The sequence below is a fragment of the Eretmochelys imbricata genome, chromosome 7, assembly GCF_965152235.1.
Source record: "Eretmochelys imbricata isolate rEreImb1 chromosome 7, rEreImb1.hap1, whole genome shotgun sequence".
Classification (NCBI taxonomy): domain Eukaryota; kingdom Metazoa; phylum Chordata; order Testudines; family Cheloniidae; genus Eretmochelys; species Eretmochelys imbricata.
Genome location: NC_135578.1, coordinates 38,582,719 through 38,601,452, shown reverse-complemented (window position 1 = coordinate 38,601,452; position 18,734 = coordinate 38,582,719). Strand labels below are relative to the sequence as shown.

The window sequence follows — 18,734 nt, the reverse complement described above, 5'->3', positions numbered from 1 at the left end:
GGCACCGGACCACCTCGCCAACCAATACGTAAACCGCAAGGGGTATTTCTCAATGGTGCTGCAAGCACTGGTGGATCACAAGAGACATTTCACCAACATCAATGTGGGATGGCCGGGAAAGATGTATGATGCTCGCATATTTAGGAACTCCAGGCTGTTCGAGCAGCTGCAAGAAGGGACTTACTTCCCAGATCAGAAAATTACCGTTGGGGATGTTGAAATGCCAGTAGTTATCCCTGGGGACCCAGCCTACCCCTTTCTCATGAAGCTGTACACAGGCAGCCTGGACAGTAGTAAGGAGCTGTTCAACTATAGGCTGAGCAAGTGCGGAATGGCGGTAGAATGTGCTTTTGGATGTTTAAAAGCTCGCTGGCACTGTTTGCTGACTAGGTTAGACCTCAGCGCAACCAACATTCCCTTTGTTGTTGCTGCTTGCTGTGTGCTCCATAATATCTGTGAGAGTAAGAGGGAAGACATTTATGGCAAGGTGGGAAACTGAGGCAAATCGCCTAGCGGCCAATTTTGAGCAGCCAGACACCAGGGCGATTAGAAAAGCACAGGTAGGTGCGCTGCGCATCAGAGAGGCTTTGAAAACCAGTTTCATGATTGGCCAGGCTATGGTGTGACAGTTGCGTGTGTGTTTCTCCTTGCTGCAAACCCTCCCCCTTTGTTGATTTTAATTCCCTGTAAGCCAACCACCCTCCCCCCTTCAATCACAGCTGGCAAAGGAAATAAAGTCACTATTGTTTTGAAACCATGTATTCTTTCTTTATTAATTAAAAAAAAAAGTGAGATAACCGACAAGGTAGCCCGGGTGGGGTGGGGTGGGGGAGGAGGGAAAGACAAGGCCACATTGCTCATTGTAGCCACACTACAAATCAAAACTGTTTGAATGACAGCCTTCTGTGCTTGGGCCATTCTCTGGAGTGGAGTGGCTGGGTGCCAGGAGCCTCCCCCCTTCTCCCCCCCCTCATGCTCTTGGGCATCTGGGTGAGGAGGATATGGAACTTCAGGAGGAGGGCAGTCGGTTATACAATGGATGCAACGGGGGGGTGTGCTCTTGTTGGCTTTCCTGCAGCTCCACCAGATGCCTCATCATGTCCATTTGCTCCCCCATTAGCCTCAGCATCGCCTCCTGCCTATGCTCTTCATGCTCACTTACTGCTTTCCTGGCCTCTGCCACTGAATGCCTCAATGCATTAAGCTGTGCCCTATCAGTGAGGGAGGACTGCATGAGCTCGGAAAACATGTCATCGTGAGTGCGTTTTTTTCACCTTCTAATCTTCGATAACCTCAGGGATGGAGATGATAGAGGGAGCACAGAAACAGTCTACGCTCTACGATTCTGGGGGGACTGCATGGTCACCTGTGCTGCTGAGTTCACCACGCTGACCAAACAGGAAATGAAATTCAAAAGCTCCCGGGGCTTTTCCTGTGTACCTGGCCAGTGCATCGGTGTACAAAGTGCTGTCCAAAGCGGTCAAATTAAAGCACTCTCGGATAGCTCCCGGAGGCCAATACTGTCGAATTGCGTCTGCATTACCCCAAATTTCGACCCAGCAAGATTGATTTTAGCGCTACTCCCCTCACCAGGGAGGAGTACAGAAGTCAATTTTAAGAGTCCTTTAGGTCAACAGAACGGGATTGGTTGTGTAGACACAATCATTTTTAAATCGACCTACTGTGGCTAAATTCTACCTAACCCTGTAGTGTAGACCAGGGCTTAGACAGTTGTCAATTAAAAGAGTTCATTCACAAGCCAGCTGTAGCTAACAGGTCCGTTTTTAATAAGAGGGCAGGCAGCAGTGCTAAGTAAACAAAAGGACAGTAAAAAGCTCAAGCTGTTAACAATTCCTATTGATTTTTCAAAAAGCAGAGTGTGATCCCATTACAAGAATCCTTTTATTTTAAAATATCATTTCCAATCCTGACCAAAGCAGGATGGTGGCAGCAGGCGAAATCTCAAACACATGTATACAGGCTTAACAACAAACATATGTTTGGGGACTAGTTTTCCCTGACTTTACTAATAAATCTCTCTGCTCTCCCACTCCCTGCCTAAATAATGTCAAAGACTATAAAAACTAACCTAAAGTTTTTAAAGCATTAAGAGAAGGAGTGGGGAGGAAAACGCTTTCTGTTGTAAATATTTTCTTTTTAAAACCTTTAGTATGTATTTTCAATGTAAGATTCAGAGTCCCTTCCTGCCCCCATTAATTTCACAGGAAAAAGGAAAACATCTGAAAACAACTAAGTACACTAGTTTAAAAATGATGAAATGGATTTTCATCCTCTAAATTACAGAGGTTCTCAAATTGTGATCCGTGGACCACCAGTGGTCTGAGAGCTCCATTCAGGTGGTCCACGGATAGTTCCCTCTAAGGTGCATGCCTGAGTCGCTGCACAGGATAGAATGAAAGGCCATGCGCAGACATAGCTCCACTAATTAGGTGCCTGGATCCTGGAAAAGACGCACATATAAGGCGAGGTGGTGGCCTTGGTGGGAATAAGGGGAGGGGGAGTGGGGTGAGCAGAGAGGGTGGGGGGAATTTGGGACACGCAGGGCTGCGGCCACCAGAGAAAGAGACGACTTTCCCCAGCTTGGCGGCTGCCGCAGTGGGGGGAGAGACCCCTCTCCTTCCCAGTCCCAGCTTGGGGGCTGCCGCAGCAGGGAAGAGAGGGAGAGACCCCTCTCCTTCCCAGCTTGGGGGCTGCCGCAGCGGGGGAGAGAGGGCACATCCATTGCATTAGAAAGGTAAGACTACTGATATTAAAATAGGAGTTGTGTGCTTTTATTTGTAGAACAAAATAATGTTAATTATAATTACTTTTTTTTATCCAAAGCACTTTACAATAGTTAGCTAATGGTACAAACAACGTTTGGAAAGATCATTAAGTGGTTCACCAAGACCCTCAGCAATTTTCAAGTGGTCCACGAAAAAAAGTTTCACTACTCTCGAATCATGTGCAAACAAAACATGAAAAGCATAAAATTTTGCTTGAGTCCATAAAAACAGCTGACTTGTTAAATTTGAATAAGAAAACCTAGCAGGGAACATTTATCAACAGTTTTTAGTTCTGGAAAATTTATCTTCAGTAGAACTTTCCCTGTATCATAACACAGACCTTCCCACCTCCACCACACCTCTCTAGTGTCACAGCTTTCACCTCTCCTCTCTATCTCTCAGACTCCATGGGGCCCATCTTTTTCTTACCTCTTTATTCCCATTGGATTACTAAAAGTACCACTTCATCTGCCTCCTGGCATGTTGTTTGTGGGCCTGAGCACCCAATGCCCGCCCCTCTCTCCCCCACAACGCAGTCAAAAATCATATTGACAAAGTTATAGAACTATAATTGCCAATTAATATACTATGTGGATGTATAAAAGTGATAGTTAAAAGCCTCTAAATGCAAACCTGTATACTAAATTTGAAGGAAAAAAAACTTGAATCCTCTATTAAGCCTTTAGCAAAAGAAGTGTTCATTTTTCTCTCTCTTGTTTTGATAGTGCAGGCGATATTATGAATAATTTGATATTGAAAGTACAGTTTGCTTTTAATTTTTCAGTAACTTTCAAGACATTGGCATTGCAGACGCTCAGCCCGTTTCTGGAACATACTTTTAGTAAGGTTATTAACTGGGGACACAAATCCAAATTGAGGGAAGGTAACAGGAATTGGTATTGATTCTGTTCAGGATATTAGATATTTTAAAAACATACAGCTTTCAGCAAAACTGTGTTTAGTACATTACTATCTTGAGTATCTCTCAAAGTTTATTTCATAAACTACAGAAGCGATAAAAATAAATAAATAAAATCAGAAATGCATTTTGCGAAAGTTAATATTATACTATGCTAATGTTACGTCCATTAGAAAAGGGGAATTTCTTTAATGGGATACTCTTAGTATTGAGATCTGCAGACTTTCAACATTAGCATGGTTAAATGTGTCTGGATTGTCCACATAAATTTTAGAAACTTACTTGAAAATTACCTAGATAAAGCCATACATTTACAGAGAATTTTATAAAGAGAGCAAGGCATGCTTCTTGTCGCAAACATCTCAGTCTAAAGACAGACAAGACAAGACAAGACGACATGGGCCCATTGTTCAGGAAAGGAAAACAGTACAGATTACTGATAAGAACAAGCAAGGTATTGAAAGGAATCCTTCCAGCTAGTACCTTTCATTCCACATGTAGTCAAAAAGTAGAAGTTTGAAAGCTCAGGGTGAGGCAGCTCCCCTGGCTTGACGTGGTTTCCATCATATATGTTTGGTTTAATGGCTCTCAGCAACCCCACTATAAAAACTGTTCCAGCGCCACTGCCTTATTATGAAATTTATTGCTAAAACGTTCTTACTATTTTTGCTGTTTTGGTGAAAGATCCAAACCGCAGTAAGATTTAAAGGGACACAATCACCTTAATAACATTTCTGTCTGAATTTTATCCTTTGTACCTACTACTGATCTAAGTAACAGCTAAGATTATTGTAACAAATAGATTAGAACAGAAATAGATATCTTCCCCCCTACCCCCACTAGTTTACTCATCACACTTCGGCAGTACTTTTGTACATAGTCAATTTCTCTCTTTCTGCTCTGTCAATCTGTGTGTCTCAATTACACAGCAAAAGGGAAAAAACACTTTGATAGATATAAAAAAAAGTGTGATTGTAAAACTATAAAAATTAGCAAGGTGACTCAGGACCATATGTAAAGCTACTTTCAAGGTTTTATATAAATCAGCTAGACTTCATGACAATGACCCACACATCACATTACATTCAAACTTCAGAGTTTAAACTGCACATTCCTCAGATTTAGAATTTGTATTCATCCATATGGCACTCACTGGTAAATAATCTGACTAAAGTACCATGGTTGTTAAATGTAAAAGATAAAGTGTCTGAGGTTTCACAGGATTCCAAATTCTTCATAATGAAGGAGCTGTGGAATTCAGTAGACAGGTTCCGAGACTTTTTCAAGGCTACATCACCAGTTAGGGCCTGGTTCTCATTCACTTCTCACAGTGACCTGAATTACTACCATCTTTTTGGCTGAATGCATGCTTAAAGAATTTTAGTGGCCTATGTGAAATGAGTTGGTGATCTCTGCGGAGCCTAATGTAATGGATAACAATGAGATGTCACTTTTACTGAGAGTTTGTTCTGAGAAACCAAAGAGCAAATGGGCATGGAAACCTTAAATACTACCCTCTTTCCTTCCAGAGATGGTCCCCCCAAGTCAAGGTTGAGACACGTTGGTACATTCCTACATTCAGTGGGAAACATTTTTTTAAATGTTGTTTTCTCTCAATGTCAGATGGATCAATACATTTTCAGCACACAAACACACTTTTCTGGAAGTGGAAGATACAACTAAGTATGCTTTTCCTATGATTTTTTTTCATAAATGCAGTAAATTTGGTTTTAGAAATGTTCAGCAATAAATTGGGTATCCACGTGAATCATACATGAATGATTCGGATTCCATAGCAAATCTCTCTCAATTTAAATATTTAATAAAACTGAATGGGTAATAACCGATGACTGATTTTAGGCCAATAAATTTCCCATTTTCCTTGCATTTTTTCCACTACAATATTTATCATCTCTCCCCCTCTTCCAACACTAATCAATGCCATGATAGATTAAACTATTATTACAGCACATAAACAATTAAAAGACCAAGTTAAACAAGACAGAATTGTTGATACTTTGATCAATCTAATGAATCCATCAGACACATCAATTTCTGGGAGTAAGCAGTGGCTCCTTGTAAGTCATCTTGGTGGGTAAATATCTCATGTAAAATATTAGGATCAAGTCTGTTTTTTTACAATGTACACTACCATTTTTGGTGCTTGAACAAAAATAAATATACAGACAACCACCTTTTGACAATGGGTGTTCCAGATTATAGACTGGACCTTCTAACCTGGTATTCATGTGGTCATTGGATAGATACCTGAGACCCGCTTGGTTCTTTGCAAGTTAAATAATGTAAAATTAGAAGATGAGAGTTGGAAATTTTAATAACTAACATTTATAATGCTTGTGCTAGTGTTGGACCATACTAAAGAAGTTCTGTATTAAAATCACAAATGAGTTTGATTCCCCATAATTAGTAATACCCTGGAATTTAAACTAAGAGATCTCTTGGTTTTTGGTACTGTTTCTCTCCCTCTATGCGTGAAACTTGCAAGCTGCTAATTGCATTAGTACATTCTAAGACAGAGTCTGTTCTTCAAAGCAATACTCTGTAACAACAGAAACAGCACCCAGAGACTCCCCGCCCTTTTGTTGTATTAACAATTGTGATTAAAATAGAGATAGAGGATGTATGTGGATGGATGCTTGGTGTGGATAATAACTGAATGATCAGGGAGGTGCTAGCCTAAGAATCCAGTGTCCATCGGCTGAAGAAGGCATCAAGTGGAAATAACTAGAGGACCCCGGAGGGCAGGCTGGAATCCACCCAACACCCTCAAGAATGGGAGAACCAAAGAACAAGATAACATCTAGCAGCACGGAACCATCAGGAATGTGCCATCTGCTGATTGATTCAGCAACAGCATCATGAAGCAATTCCCATAGACTGGCATAGGAAGAAATTCCTATAAAAATGGACTCTAGAAAGTGAGAACTTTGGGGTCTGATTCTGCAAACCAACTTCCAGGAGCATCAGATGAGCATCTGACAAGGCCCTGCTCCCTCCTCATGTCCAGGCCACAGGGCCAGTGGCTTGGCATGAGCAACTCTAAGGCTGGTAACTATGATTCTTGTCTTTAAGCATTTCAACTTGTCTTGTATCATTTTCTTCTTTTGATGTGCACAATCCCCCTTTAATAAAGTAACCTTTTTAAAAGGAAACTATTAGGAACTATGTTTGAAGTATAAGCCAACAAAAACAATGTAATTCAAAGTAAAGCTGAAATTCCATTCTTATAGTTATAGTCCTGTTTTTGGAAGATACTGCAGCTCACTTTCTGTAACATAATACACTGATCTGACACCTGCAATATATAGTGACAATAAGGTGAATTTAAAAACCTTTTCTTTGTAGGGAACTTTCAACTTTATCAGAAAGCAATCTACTTAGCCTGCCCATTTTTTCCCAAATGTATTTTATTTGCTATTTATCAAAGGTATGCATGTTTAAAGAAGAAAGTCCTCCCACCTCAGAGCCCTGCTTTTCTTATTTGATCCTACAACACAGTCTGAAAGGCCTGAGTACACTAAGAAATTCACCAAGCTCTACCAGCTCTCTATTAGCCATGCTTGAAACTATTTGGGCTCACCTACACTACCAGTTAAACTGCTTTCAGGACCACTTCAACGAAACTCAAAGCATGCCTACACTATGGGCACTATAACAGCACACTTGTTTTAGTTTAGCGCCGTAGCGTAGATGCTTCCTCCATCTACTGAAGGGATTTTTCCACTGATGTAAGTAATCCACTGTTCTGAGCACTGACCTAGCCACACGTACACTGGAGGTTAGGTTGGCTTAATCTATGCCCTGACTGATGTAGCTAAGCTGATCTACATTTTAAGAATAGATCAGGGCTCAGTGCTGAGAACCGCTGACATCATCTGGTCAATTTCCTTAGGTAGATGGATGTATGGTCTACTGAGTGCTTAACAGAATCAGATCCAGAATGTTGCATTTATGACCTCCAACATTTTCCATGCCAACAGACTGATCCCAAATGCAGGTATTGGATTTAATTAATGGATTGATCAAGAAGAGAAGCTAGGATGAAAAAAAAACTTATTGATGACAAATTTCCTCAATAGCAGACAAACAGGAAAATATAGGCCAAGAAAATTTGTAGAGAAACATTCTCATCTAAGTTATAGATTTTAAGACTAGAAGGACCATTATGGCCAGATTTTATAGATTCTAGGGCCAAAGAGGTCACTAATCTAATCTCCTTCATAATAAAGACAGGCCACAGAATTTCATCCCGAGCTTCCCATGTCTACAGTTTCCTGTACTGTGAGTGAGACTCTTTAATCTCACACTCTCACTTTAAAGATAGAGGCAGACAGTTAAAGTGTAGGTCTACTCAAAACAGTTACTTTGTAAAACCAAAGAAAACAAGCTCCTTCTTACTTAGTGATACCTGTTTACTTTAGTGGAAGCAGGGGGGAAAAATTACTTTTTCCCTGCTTCTTACACCTGTCCACCTTCTAAAGCCAACACAGCTAAAGTAAGCTGGATTTTGTATCAATAGAAAAAAGTTACTAAATTCCCATCAGTTATACATGTGAAAGCTCACTGAAGGCAACAGGGTTGCCCAGGTATCACTGAAATCATAGTTTAGCCAGTGGAACATTATTACTTCCAATTATGCCTGAGGAGAACAAATTCAGTATGATGCCAATCACAGGCTGAGTTCACACAACTGGGAAATAGAGAGAAATCTCTATAAATGGAATATATTTTATACAGAGTCACTTAGATTTAAACAATGAATCCAAAAAGCATTCTTACAGACTTACTTTTCAATATAGAACCACATTTTACGGAAGAAATTTCAGGGCTTGTCTGCAAGGGAAAGTTATACCTCTAAGTTTCATAGCAAAGTTTAAATCAAGGTGTGAATTAAGCTGGCCAAATATAGCTATATGAATGTAACTCCCATGTGAACACTCTTATTCCAGAATAAGAGCATTGAAAATGATAGTTAGACTGGTACAGATATATTGGTATAATTGTATCAGTATAACTAGTGAAACTTCCGCATGTATGTAAGCCTTCACCCTGTGTCAACTCAAATATTAATTTAAAATGATGGGGACCAACAGTTTGCAGGGCAAAATTTGGATCTCCAACCACTTCCACATAGACTGGCAGAGCATGAGAGCATTGTAGAAATAGTACAATCATTCCAAGAGATGGATGTTGGAAGGGGTATGAAAAAAAATCACTTTAGTAACACTCCTGCCTGACTCCTGCCTGACTCAGGAGTGGCACTCATGGCCTGCAGAAGTTGTTCCATCCATCCCCTCATCTGCAAGGAGGTGTCAGTCCTATATGGAACTGAGGGCTAGTCTACACTCGCAGTGTTAAAGCGCTGCTCCCAGTGCTGGTGCACAGTCTATACAGATGCTTTACAGCGCTGAAATTTGCTACACTCGGGGGGGCGTATTTTTTCACACCCCTTAGCGAGAAAGTTGCAGCCCTGTAAAGTGCCAGTGTAGACAAGCTCTGAGAGGTACGGGACATCAGAGGGAAGATGAGGGGATCACAGAAAACCCACCTTCTGAAATAGGGTGGGGAGTTTTCCTTCCCACCCTCACTAGGATTTAGTAACTAGGATTTAGTAACTAGGATTACTAATAGCATGACTGGTCCTAATAAATTCTGCAAAGTGATCTGCTTAGAAGTGAGGCAGGTTTGCTTGGCATTCCCCCCTCAGAATCCAGCATTCCACCACGCTGCCAATTTCCCTGATGATGGAATCATCTGAAATCACTTTGTTTGAGAAACTAAACTTAGGTTTTCAATGCCAGATGGAATCAATGCATTCTCTTCCTATTACACCACAAGCATTACACAGTAGCACAAGAACGCCAACACAAGAACAGAGAAAGGATGAGCGTCCCTTCCACATGCACGCTACATGGAGCTTGCCGTGCTACAATCCCCAAGTTAGGTCCTTGGTACCAAGGGAGAGCTCTGGCCAACCTTCTCAGTATGTTGCATGACTGCCAGGGAGCCCAGGAGATATTCTGTGCTAGGAAATCCCCCACACCACAGCACATGCAGGAAGCTCAAAGCTTCCCCAGCTCACATTTCCTCAGGACTATACAGAGGAGGAGTCTGTAGGATGCAGAAGAGAGGTGGCTGCAGTCAGTGCCCGCAGTAATACAGCCAAGCTAAGAGATGCTCCCTTGGCCCCCATAGCAAGGCAAAGACATGGGCACTACCCAAGCATTTGCACTGCACTCATCACTGGAGTAGCTGAGGGCTCGTGGGCCAGGGAAGGGGTCACAAAAGGCAGCCAAGGGCCCAGGACAAAAGGAGGGACGTGGCAGAGTCGGGCGTGGGGAGCCAGAGACACAGGGCAGGTGTAGCCCGGGGTGCGAGAAGGCCCAGGGGGCCCAGGGCAGGCACAGCCGGAGCGGAGAGAAGTCAGGAATTGGGGGGCCGGAAGCAGAGGGGGACAGGAAGGCCAGCCTGGGGCACAGCCCAAGCCAGCCCCGAGCACCCCCCCGCCTCCAGGTCCAAGGGCCCAGGGCTCCTCTGGTGCAGCCACGGAGGAACCAAGGCACCAGCCGAACCGGCCTCCTCGGGCACCTGCACCCTCTGCACTTACCCCCACGCGCGCCGGGACCCAGCAAGGCTCTAACCCTGCGGCGACGGACCTGAGGCCACGGGCCCTGGCCAACCCGCTCCCGGGGCCAGAGCGCACCGCCCGCCGCTGCGGCAGCCTCCCTCTCCCCTCCCGCCCAAGCGGCTCACTCACCAGTGTGCAGTGCGCACCCCACGCGGCAGGGCGGGCGGCTGCTCCCCCCCCACAGCGCCGCGGCGGGACACGCACCGTGGCCGGGGCTCCAACAAGTGCCAGGCTCAGCGCGCAGCGGGGCTCCGGCTGCAGGAGGAGCCAAGGGGGGGGGGGTGTTTGTTTACTCCAGAGCCGAGACCCAAACAAGGCGAGTCCGGCAAGGGAGCTGGCGCTGCAAGAGCCCCGGCCCGGCCTCCCCCAGCGCCACTCGCTGCACTGAGTAGCCAAGGGAAAAATCCTAGGCACGGCGGAATTCTCTTCCTAGCAGGTGGGGAGAGCCGGGCCGCCCCATTGGCTGAGCCAGCCCATGAGATCAGCATAGATTAGGATAATGAGACCCTGACATCACATCCTCAGCAGGTAGAGAAAAAAAACAACACACCCACACACACAGGGAAAGGAGAGGGAAATCCCCCCTCCTCCAGGGAGGAGGCAGGCAGGGAAATCCAAGCAGGGCTGAAGGTGGGAGGAGCCCTGGGCTGCTGCTTTACACACAAAAGCAGCCTTGCTATGTTTGGCGAGCTCCAACGGTTCACAGCACTGTTTTCAATGCAACGTGCTGTTGTGGGAGGGGTTGGAGCGGGCTTTGAGTGGTGCAACTGCTGGAATGAAGGCTAGGATTCCTGGGGGCGGGGGGAGAATCTCTGCTCTTTAGATTACGCTTGTACTTGGGTGTTTCACAGGCAGAGGGAAGGAGGGATTTTACAAAGGATGTTAAAGACTGTATTAAGTATCAGAGGGGTAACCGTGTTAGTCTGTATCCACAAAAACAACGAGGAGTCTGGTGGCACCTTAAAAACTAACAGATTTATTTGAGCATAAGCGTTTGTGTGTAAAAAAAACACTTCTTCAGATGCATGGAGTGAAAACTACAGAGCTTGTGATTTGTAAATAAAATATAAATTCTATCATTTTCACTCCATGCATCTGAAGAAGTGTGTTTTTTTGTTTTTTTTGTTGTTGTTTTTTTACACACACAAACGCTTATGCTCAAAGAATGTATTTTCATCTGCCCTTTTGTTAGGCAACAGATCCTAAGCACTAGGAAAGAAAGCTGAGATTTCATTGTCTTGTACTTTATGACAAACATTAGAAATATATTTTTCATTTTGCAAATGACGAAGCAGAGAAAAAACAGTTTGTTAAAGCAGAGATTCCCTATTGATTAAAAGTGTCAAAGTTTGACTCAGACTCACAATTTATCAGACCACTCTGTTTTATTAGCAAAGCTGCTCTGCTAATACATTTAGAAGTGAGCCCCCCCCCCGGAATGGGGCTTGTATCTCTTAATTTATACAGCTTGCTGGAGAACAAGTTACAGAGAAGTTACAGACAAAAGAAGAAAAAGATTTTAGTCACCACCCTTTGAGATCCCTGAGACCAGTCACGTATCTTCAATTACCTGCCGCCCTTAACAATCTCCTTTAACAGCTTCCAGTTAACTTAACTAATTGCCCTTCACACCTTCCATTCTGATGCCTGCTTCTTAGACGTGCTGGCTCTATCTTAATTGCTTCTCCATTCAAAAGCTAACTGTCCCTACGTGTGCTCCCTCAGATACTTTGTAACATGTTTTGGCATGCCCTCTCATATACAATGTATCCAGCATGTCCCCTTATACGACGTTATACTTATACAATGTTATACTTCCACAATCCCCCCTTTTGGTCAAGGCTACGCCCATGACCAATGACTTACTGGATTCCATACATCAATCGTTTTTTTTTTTCATTACTTTCACTGGTGACATTTAACAACATTAGATTAGCACTCTGGTTAGGGGTAACCTGATGGATGGTGTGTCTTGTGCAGTTTTGGATACAACAAGAAATCAATTGAAAATTTACGAAGGAGGAATAGTATCCCCCAAAGGGCACAGGATGATTTTCACTGGGAGAAGAGGTAGCATTCACATGACATTTGTAGATGGTGCTGTTTTTCTCAGGGAGGCTGTAGGGGGAGCAAGAGATTGAATCTTTGGTTTGGTCCCAGGTTGAGAGGAAGTTTATCTTTCCATACCCGGTTCGCCATTCTCCAACCTTGTTTGAATAGTCCCATACACCATGGGACACGATGTATTGGAGACAGCTGCTCCTCCCTAGATTCAGCCCTGTCCCATTACACACCCAGCACCAGTGGCCCTTTCCTTTCACCACACTTATAAGTTTAGGAACATATGTTTTTCCCAGCCCCCAAGTGTCATTTTCCTTCCATGTCCTTTTAAGTGGATAGGGTTTTCCAGCAAGCTCTGAGGAATTCAAAGGGATTGCCATGATGGGGATACTACCTTGTGAGTGAGCTGGGATGTGGCTGCAGACCCAGCAATTAGAAATATTCAGGATCTGGGCTATCTGCACCTGTTGTTGGATGAAAGAATTGTCACTGTCACTCTGTATTCCCCAGACCCTCAGGACACAGTAGCTGAGGATTAAGCTTCTCAAAGGACACATGTTGGAAGCAGGACCCTTTCTGGTTCCGACAACCCCTTTCGAGGGAACCGCAGTCACGGTTTTACGTCCACCAGGCAGCAGGCACTAGGCTCACTACTGCTTCTTGTTTGTTGGGTCCTGCTGTCTGCTTACCCTCTGCTTCTGGCAACCCTTACGAGAGCGCAGATTGTAAGGTATTGCAGGCTGTTCCTCTTTGTCTTCTGGGGTTGAAGCTGGTTCTGCGTGGTCTTGCAGAGGTGCTTGGTCCCCTTGAGGTGGCGCTGGCTTACACTGTGAGGTGTGGATCCATGCAGCGATGCCGGATAATTTCACTGCTGTCTGGGTGGTGAGCAGTACCTGGTATGGACCCTTCCACCGGGGTTCCAAGGCATGCTTCCGAAGGTGGTGCCGCAGGTAGACCCAATCACCAGGCTCAAGAGTGTGACAGGCAGCAGAGGTGGGTTCTGTCGGCCAAGCTGCTCGCACCTGCGAATGGAAGGAGCTCACAGCTTGCATTAACCCTTTGCAGTACTGGAGGAGCATGCTGTGAGTTAGGTTTAGGTCTGGGGCTGGGGTAATAGTAGCCATTGTTCGCATAGGGCGTCCCATGATGATTTCAAATGGACTCAATTTGTGTCTCTGGGATGGGGATGACCGAATTTCCATAAGGGCCAGTGGTAAAGCAGCTGGCCAGTTTAACCCTGTGGAACTACAGATTTTTGCCAGCTTATTTTTAAGCACATAATTTCGCCTTTCAACTGCCCCTGCACTCTGTGGATGATAAGGGCAGTGCAACAGGTGGGTGACATGTAATACCTGGTTTAGATGTTGAACAGTTTTTCCAGTAAAATGTGTTCCCCCGTCACTAGACAAAGTGGCAGGAATTCTCTTGGTAGGAATAATGTGGTTTAACAGACATTTTGCAACGGACAATGAATCAGCTTTGCGACAGGGAAAGGCTTCAATCCAACCCGAAAACAGACATATTATAACTAAAATGAATTCATATTTCTGACACTTTGGCATTTGTACAAAATCAAGTTGCCAGTGTAGGAAAGGTGCTTGAGGCAAACCCTGGAACCCTTGTGTTACTTTTACAGATTTGCCTACATTGTGGCTTTGACAAGTAACACAAGCGGCACAGTGGCGGGTTGCAAAGGAGCTGAAATGGGGAGCCCACCACCCCGCCTTACTCATAGCAGAGACCATCCCCTCCTTGCCGACATGTGAAACACCATGTAGCAGGGCGGCTAGAGACGGGTAGAGTGAGAGGGGGGCTACAAAGGTACCGGTGGGCAATCGCCAAAGGGAATCAGAATGCAAAGAGCAATCCAAAGCACTCCAGGAGTCTTTCTCTGTTTCTGGGGCAGAATCCTGGAGCTGAGCGAGATGAGACAGGGATGGTGGCGATACAGAGACAGAGAGGGGACCAAGAAACACTTCTGGTGAAGGTTTTATAGTGGCGGCATGTTTTGCAGCAGCATCAGCAAGTGCATTACCGTTTGCCACCTCGGTGTCTGCCGCTGAGTGGCCAGTACACTTAACAATTGCCAAGGCAGACGGTAGTAAAACTGCATACAGGAGGGTGGCAATATAGGGGCCATTCTTGATAGGGGTACCAGTAGAGGTAAGAAAACCTGGAGCCTGCCAAAGGGTGCCAAAGTCATGCACAACCCCAAAGGCATACCGAGAATCAGTAAAAATAGTGGCAGAGAGCCCCTCGGCTAGAAAGCAGGCACGGGTTAGAGCAATCAGTTCAGCCACCTGGGCAGAGGTCACAGAGGGTAAGGGCGCAGCTTCTGTGGTCTCAGAGAGGGAGACCACAGCGTACCCTGCAAGAAGGTGGCCTTGGTCATTTCTATAATAGGACCCATCAGTGAATAATACCAGGTCAGAGTTAGGGAGAGGTACATCTGAAAGGTTGGGGCGCGGGACAGTGATAGCGGAGACTGTTGCAAGGCAGTCATGGGGTTCACCATCACTAGGTAAAGGAAGGAGGGTAGCAGGGTTTAACCGGGAGCAGCGCTTAATAGTGATATGTGAGGCTGAAAGCAGCAAAAGTTCATACCTAGTGAGGCGAGCAGAGGAGAGGTGAGCAGTGTTGCGTTGCAGAAGGAGAGTTTCCACAGAATGGGGGAACCATGAGAGCGAGAGGAGAGCGGAGGACAAGGGACTCAGACATCTCGATCAGGCGCGCTGCAGCAGCTACAGCGCGTAGGCAAGGGGGTAAACCTGGGCTACAGGGTCCAAGGTTGCAGAAAAATAAGCCACCGGGCGATTTCTGTCACCGTGCTCCTGAGTAAGAACCCTGAGGGCACAAACAGATTGTTCGTGACAGAAAAGGGTAAAAGGCTTGTCATAGTTAGGTAACCCTAAGGCAGAGGCAGAGGCTAAATTCTGCTTACGGGAGATGAAAGCAGCATTTGCTTCAAGTGGCCATGGCATGGGGTTAGGTACAGAGGATTGAGTGAGTTTTTGGAGTGGTTTAGCCAGAGAAGCATATTGGGGAATCCATTGCCTACAGAACCCTGTCATGCCTAAGAATTTTCTGACCTGGCGTGGAGAGCAAGGCTGGGGAAAGCTAAGGATGGCTTGTACCCGGGCTGGAGAGAATGTACGGGAGCCCTGGGAGAGAAGGAAGCCTAGGTATGTGACAGAGGTTTGGCAGAGCTGCAATTTTGTGCGAGAAGCCTTATGACCCTTGTTTGCTAAAGCTGTGAAAAGTGTTAGTGAATCAGTTTCTGAGGCAGACAGAGAGGGGGAGCACAGGAGTAAGTCGTCCACATATTGAATCAGTGTGGATCCTGATGGGAAAACCAGATCAGCGAGATCCCTGGCTAGGGCTTGAGAAAAATAGGATGGACTCTCTGTATACCCCTGGGGAAGGGTAGTCCATGTATATTGCTGACCCTTGTAGGAGAAGGCAAAGAGATACTGGGATTCAGAGTGAACTGGGACAGAGAAGAAAGCGGAGCACAAATCTACAACAGTAAAGTGGGTTGCATTTGGAGGAATAGACGCTAGTATTGTAGCAGGGTTAGGAACTGGAAAAGAAGGTATGTGATGGCCATTGGGGGGAAGGAACCTGAGAGATTAGGTGCTCTAGGGATGGAGTTAAGGGACAGCAAGGGACCGGAGTGGAGAGGGAAGTTTCAGACAGCAGGGAGGCTACAGAATCACATAAGGAAGACTGAGGGATTTGCAGATAGACACCATCTGGGAAGCAGTAAATAGAACAGCCAAGTTTGCATAGCAAGTCCCATCCCAGAAGGTTTGCAGGGGTGGAACCAGAGAGGAGGAATGCATGCTCCTCAGAGAGAGGACCGACCTGAACAGACAAAGGTTTTGAGAGGGGAAAAGAGGTAGGGATCCCTGTAATGCCAACAGCAGACACAGATTTTCCAAATTGGGGAACCTCAGGCAAGTCAGTGGTGCGGATTGTAGAAAGAGAAACTCCAGTATCAACAAGGAAAGGGAGAGAGAGATCATTTACAGTCAGGACACATTCTCCAGTAGGGGACAGAGGTAATAAGGGAGCTAAACCTTTGTGAGGTTCCCCAGCATCCTGTCACTGTTGGGGTGAAAAATAGGGTTGGAGATCAGCTGGAGGAACCAGCGGGGGTTCACTTGATTTCCCATACAATTATTAGGTCGTCTTGGACACTCTTTTTTTCAGTGTCCAGGCTGTTTACAGTAGTTACAAACCCCAGTTAATCCAGCCCCCCGCCCCCTTCCGCAACCCCGTCCCTGTCCCCAGTGTGGTCTGCTTAGTCCTGAATAATGCTGAATCTGCAGAGCCATTAACTTTTGGGAGGACTGTTCCTCCTTTCCTTTTAAAGTGCGGTGGCAATGCTCTGCTACTGCCAGCAATTTGTCCATGGTTTCAGTCTCCCATCCCACACTTATTCGTTTTAACATGCTGCCTGTGACAGGGAGAAGACCATCAACAAATGCATGTGCCAAGGCCCCCTGCCCATTTACATTGGGCTCTTGTATTCCTGAATGTTGTAGGAAAATATCAGTTAGCCGGGACCTATAGTCGCCTGGGCTTTCTCCTTGCCCTTGCTTACAGCAACGTATTGCTGTCCAGTTTGTTTTGGGAGATCACACTTTGGGAATGGCTTGATGCAGGCGCTTCCAAAGAGCCATACACCGGTCTCTGTATGCCGAATCTGGGCCAGTACTTTTTATGGTTGAATGGCGTGCCTCAGCTGGCCAGTCTGCAGCAGCCAACCATTTTTCATAATAACTGGCAGGAGCTAACAATTTACACAGTTGGAGGAGATCTGTCTCAGAGGGTTCATAGGTTTCACAGATTAACAGAAACTCCTCAGCAAATTTGACAGAGTTTTCCTGTGGTTTGGGAAAACTTTTAACTATAGATAAAAGCTCCGTATGAGTCCAGGGCTTATAATCCCATATGGACTCACTTTCTCCCATCTTAAGGACTCGTAAGGGTGCCACAACAGTTTGATCAGAGTCTCTCATTAACTTCCCATCAGGTTCTCTTTTCCAAGAAGAGATGTCAAGAGAATCTTTGCAGACTGCTTTGGATTTCTTCTTCATAATATTTTGCAGAGCTGCGAGGCCAATGAGGGTATCTTCTTCACTTTCATTATCTGTAGTCACTGAAGATTTTTTCTTTTCTGATTTCTTATTTGCGCAGGAGTATGGTGCGGGTCGGGTTTGATCCGGATCATTGCACAGGACTGGGCAAAGGGGAGCGCTCGGACTAGTGGTGGGAGAGACTGCATCCAATTGAACTGTTAGTTTTTTGATAGAATTTTTAAGAGAGGTGAGTTTTGACTCAGTCCATCTACGATTTGCCTCTTCCCACCACTGCATGAAGCAGTCTACTTCTCCTCTCTCCAATTTGGTTTTTGGGAGGACGAGTTTGCTTTTTAAAGCGTCCACTCGATCCTTGTCCCAAGAACCTAACAGTGGCCACTGTAATTTGGGGTTCTCTAGAGCTAATTTGGACCATTTTTCAAGAAACCTACAAGAGTCCGGACCCCTCCTAAAATACATAAAATAAGCTGGAGTTCCCTTAGGGAACTGTTCTACCTTAGACTTCTGATTACCCATCCAGGAGGACTTCACACAGCACCCACACAAGAAGGAAATTCGGGCTCAGCAGAGCGGTGCCCGGTGCAACACACAGAAAGGAGCCCACAGGCTACTGCCTCAACTGCCCTTGCTTTCACACCAGGGGTTATACCCAAGGCGTGGTGCGGCTGCAGCTGTGCAGATTCCACTTATTCAGACTGTGGGGACGGGGACCCCTTGGTCAGCCAGTCTCCGGACAGAGATGGCTCCCAGATTCACACACACACACCACGGGGAAGACTGATAGACACAAAGACAAGACAGTCCTCAAACCGGTTAAAGCAAAAAAATAATAATTACCTGAGACGTCTGATTTCAGAAGCTGGATCCAAAGACCCCTACCCGAACAGAGTGGGAACCAACAAGTTCAATGGCGTAGACTGCGCTGCTGCTGTGTACCTTTCTGTCTTGTGCAGGATCGCTTGGACTAAGCGTCCAGGCGCCGGCTGCCACGATCGTCCTGCAAGGCAGTCAGGGAACACACAGCCTCAGTGAAGCCGCTTGCCATCTCGGTGGAACCTCCAAATTGTCAAAGTTTGACTCAGACTCATAATTTATCAGACCACTCTGTTTTATTAGCAAAGCTGCTCTGCTAATACATTTAGAAGTGAGCCCCCCGAGTGGGGCTTGTCTCTCTTAATTTATACAGCTTGCTGGAGAACAAGTTACAGAGAAGT

General features: G+C 45.4%; 1 protein-coding gene across 2 annotated transcripts in view; it reads right to left on the bottom strand.

Moving 5' to 3' along the window:
• Positions 1-10,759, bottom strand: part of VGLL4 (vestigial like family member 4) — a 160,419-nt gene extending 149,660 nt beyond the window's left edge. Inside the window, exon 1 of one of the 2 annotated variants that reach the window (XM_077822324.1) lies at positions 10,484-10,759. The gene's annotated coding sequence lies outside the window, so the exon portion shown is untranslated. Of the gene's footprint in view, positions 1-10,333; positions 10,351-10,483 lie in introns of those variants that run through there. The other variant, XM_077822325.1, reaches the window with a different exon arrangement.
• Between the last annotated feature and the right edge of the window lie 7,975 nt (positions 10,760-18,734).